The 4221-nt window shown below is 49.7% G+C and overlaps 1 long non-coding RNA gene and 1 other non-coding gene across 2 annotated transcripts; both read left to right on the top strand.

Annotated features, from left to right (window-relative positions):
* The first annotated feature begins 441 nt into the window (after positions 1 to 441).
* LOC108312374 lies at positions 442 to 2206 on the top strand. The gene is made up of 3 exons (XR_001828611.2): positions 442 to 522; positions 818 to 958; positions 1455 to 2206. It is a non-coding gene; the product is annotated as an uncharacterized LOC108312374 (long non-coding RNA).
* LOC119472949 lies at positions 1213 to 1334 on the top strand. The gene has a single exon (XR_005202118.1). It is a non-coding gene; the product is annotated as a small nucleolar RNA SNORA26 (small nucleolar RNA).
* Positions 2207 to 4221: the final 2015 nt, after the last annotated feature.

The following is a 4221-nucleotide window of genomic DNA, read 5'->3' as shown; positions in this document are numbered from 1 at the left end:
CCGGATGAATACGGCTTTAGGAAAGGGTCTCAGGACCGTAGTGCGGCCCTGGAGTAACCGCGATGGCCTCCCCAAAAGAGAACCCGAGGAGAGCCTGAGAACACCAGAATCACCAACGCCGAGGACTGGTGGGGAGCCTGACGAATCTGATTCCGAGAAGGATGTTCCGCGCAGAGCTGACAGGTCCAGGCGCCACTGCAGGAGCCAGACCTAGGCCGGACCCGGACACCGATAGCCAATGGCCCGGCCCGGCCCCCCAAACTCCTCCCCCCCGCGCCCAAGATTTCCGGGATTGGCTGTGAGTGCCGCGGGCCTCCACCCCGCCCCGCCCAGGATCTTCCCGGGATTGGCTGAGCTCCGCGACCTCTCCAGGGATGGGCTGCGCGCCCCGCCCTCGCCCAGATCTTCCCGGGATTGGCTGCGCGCCCCGCGGCCCTCCCCTTTCCGCCCCGCCCCGCGCCGCCTCTCCGGTTTGTGCGCCTGGTGCAGGTCTCCGGCCTCTTTGTCCGCTGGAGTTGCGCGGTGAGTGGGCCTCCAACCTTCGGCTTTCGGTCTCGGGCGGGGAGGGCGCCCGGTCGGCCCACGGGCCCGGTGAGGGGCTGGGGTCGCCCCGCGTCCCCTCGAGCTTTGCCCGCCCCGAGCTCCTCTGCTCCCGGCGGCCAGAACGGAGGGGTAGAGCAGTCCTCGGCGGCGCGGGGGGCGGGCGGCCGTGCCCGTCTCGGGCCCGCGCGAGGCACAGGCGCCGCGCCTAGCGGAGCAGCCGGAGGTTTCTGGGCAGGTCTGGGCACCAGAAGAGTTTTCCGCTTTGCTTCCCCAGGGCGGACGCGCCACTACTTTGTAGCAGATCTCAGGTGGGCCACATGTGCGGCGGTAGGAACCCAACCCCGGCCGACCTTGAGCTCCAGGAGTTCGTCTCTCCTACGTCTGCGGAAGTGCGGCGGCCTCATAAATAGCAAAGGTGTGTTCCTAAGTGGGATGAAATGACCCAGCCCCGAGCACGTGGCCAGTATTTATCGCCAGGGCCCGAATCTGGCTCTCCTTATCTGGAAGGAAACATCCGTGCAGGGGGCTCACCAAACGAAACAGCTGTTTCTAGTGGTGGTTTCAGACTTAGAGAAGCAGAGATCCACGGGGTATTGAAAACAATGCGGGAAATAGTAGTGAACTCCGTAAAAATGAAAGGGGAAAAAAAATCCCAAAGTGCCCTTTCCTGTGCCCTTTTAAGGTTGACCCAGTGCTTTAAGAGGCTAACACAGAAGGGTAAAGTAAGTCTCCATAAAACCCAGAGAAGAGACTGAAAATCTCCTCTTTGGATCCTGTCTGGAGTCACACCTGAACCAGAAAAAATTTTGTTACAACTGAGCGCCTCTATAATTTTCTTCACACAGTTTATAAAACAAGCGATACATTTCAGTTGTTTTTAAAACGTCATTTTAAAACTTTTCTTTCTATAGGTTGACAACTACAGGTACAAGCCATTGAAGCTAGGATGTCCTGATGCTGGTATTTCAATTGATTTAGACCAACTATCCCTTCAGTTACAATACGAAAATGCCTCTAATAGGAGTACTAAGTTGTAGCAACCACGTGTCCATGCAGTGCCACAGGAGCTAGAGCAGGGACAAGGCTGGTGGCAACAGGGTGTTTCATGCTCATCTTTTAATTTAATTCTCATAATTCGGAGGTTGATTTTGTTCTCCCATTTCACATGTAAAGAAATGGATTGGGGTAAATCAAGTTTCATAAAATGTGAGTATTTCCGAATAAGAGGCGTCACGTGACTTCTGGAAAGTCACTTGTCTCTTGAGATTTGGTGTCTTGGTGTAACAGTTAAAAGAATTTAAGCAAACTAGGAAAGGACCACGGTAGAGCAGTTAAGAATATAAGCTCTTCGTATTCATTGCATTGAACCTAAGAAGGTTCACAAAATTGGGCACAAAAGAGAGTATGTGTCAGCATATTATGTTTGTGTGTGTGTGTGTGTGTAGCATAAGGAAGTGTAAGGGGATTTAAAAGGACACAGTGGTGCTACGTTCTTAGAATATGAAAGTTTTGGAGGTGATGAAAAGTTTTCATGTGGGAGGAAACAGTCAAGCAAGTTCACTCCTATTAACCAGTCTGCTGCCTGTCTAGCAATTGAGGTCTCATTACTCTGTCAGAAGTGACTCATTCTCCAGAACTTCTAAATAAAAGTATTTAATATTTATCTTGGAGTCATTCTTAATTCATAGCATTGTTCTTGCCTTTTATCTAAACTTTTACATTCCCTATTGCAAAGTCTACCCTCATAAGTCTAGGTAATTGCTCATAAGTTTAGATATAATATTGAATTGTAATCCCCAGTGTTGGAGGAGGGGCCTGGTGGGAGGTGATAGGATCAAAAGGGTGGGTTTCCTTTTTGCTGTTTTTGTGATAGTGATTTCTCACAAGATGTAATTTAGATGTGAAGTGCTCTGGGGCAGTGTCTCATGCCTGTAATCCCAATAATTTTGAAGGCCAGGGTGGGAGGATCACTTGAGGCCAGGAGTTGAAGACTATCTTGGGCAGTATAGTAAGACCTTGTCTCTACAAAAAACGAGGCAGTATTGCTTGAGCCCAGGTGGTCAAGGCAATGGTGAGCCATGATTTTGCCGCTGCACTCCTGCCTAAGTGACAGTGAGACCCTGCCTCAAAAACTAATGAAAGTAAAGGTTATGCAATTGTGCAACATGTCTCAAGGCAGAGGCAGAAGAAAGTTCAGATTAAATGTGTAGCACCTCCCCCTACTTCCTCCTGCTCTGACCATGTGCATCCTCTTAGTTATCCCTCATGATAAGTTTCCTGAAGCCTCCACAGCCATGCTCCCTGTAGAGCCTACTGAACCATGAGACAATTAAACCTTTACTTTATACATAACCCGGTCTCAGTTCTTTATAGCAATGTGAGCACAGACCAGTACAAAAAATATATAAAAGTGTTAACTAGCCATAATTGCTAAGGGAGGAAGGGAGAAGAAAAGAGACAGTGCATGTGTTTGCAGTGAATGGGAGGCATTTAAGAACATGGCCAGCAAGGGAGGCCTCACTCAACGAGGAAGAGCTGAGGGAGATGCCATGGCCTTATATATAGTTGATGGAAGAGCACTCTAGGAAGACAGATGGAAAACAAGTGCAAAGGCCCCGAGTTGTGTTTCAGGGTTTGTAGAAGCAAAGTGAAGCTGTAGAGAAGTGCCCTTAATGGGAGAAGGACATGTCTGTATCTAGTGGTGGAGAGGTGGTTTTCAAATTATTGTAAAATGTTAACGTGCCTCTGGCCTTCAGGGCGCTGATTGTTTAACTGGAATGCTCCCTATTTCCTTACACTTTGCTGCTCTTAACCTGACTTTTCTCTGACCACCATCAGCCCTTCCTAAATGCCCTTGACTTTCTTCAGCATCCCGTAATGGCCCTGTAACCTCAGAACTACATTGTGCATTGCCTGTGAACTTGCCTAACTGCCTCTGCTTCTCCATTCTGTAAAGTCCACCTTGGTTCTCATCATTATGGTCTAGTCAGGTGCAATTCAGTTTGATAGCAGTAATTGCACTATTGAGTTGGATTTATATATAGCATTCAAGTAAGTGGCTTACAGTCCCCTTCTAACGGCAGCATAATGTTGAGCCTAGGTTCAAATCTCTTTATGTATGTTTTTTTTTTTTTTTTTTAAGACTGGGTTTTGCTCTTGTTCCCCAGGCTGGAGTGCAGTGGTGCAGTCTTGGCTCACTGCAAACTCAGCCTCCCAAGTAGCTGGGATTACAGGCACTGGCCACCATGCCAGCTAATTTTTAGTAGAGACACGGTTTCACCATGTTGGCCAGGCTGGTCTCAACCTCATGACCTCAGGTGATCCACCCTCCTCACCCTCCCGGTGCTGCCGCCCACTCGTGGAGGGGATGGACTGAACAACAGAAGACCATGGACAAGGTAAGGTCCCAGGACCCCACCCCAGGCAGGCCCATCTCCAGATGGAAGGGGAGCCTGATCACCACCCAGGGTCTCCACAGGGAGACCACAGGTAGACTCTCTGGGCTAGGGAGGAAATGTAATAAATTCTGTGTGAGTGAGTGAATGTGGAATTCAAGGGCTTGTCCTTGATTTTCCAGTCTGGCTCCACTATGAAAATTGCAAGTGGGCCCTCACTTGCAATTCTGTAGTGACCTCATAAGGCTTAGGGCAGCATTGGGCCAGGCTCAAGCCCAGTCCT

This window comes from Cebus imitator, unplaced genomic scaffold (genome assembly GCF_001604975.1).
Source record: "Cebus imitator isolate Cc_AM_T3 unplaced genomic scaffold, Cebus_imitator-1.0 Scaffold124, whole genome shotgun sequence".
NCBI lineage: Eukaryota > Metazoa > Chordata > Mammalia > Primates > Cebidae > Cebus > Cebus imitator.
Note: the sequence above shows the minus strand (reverse complement) of the source record. Positions and strands in the feature narration are given on the sequence as shown.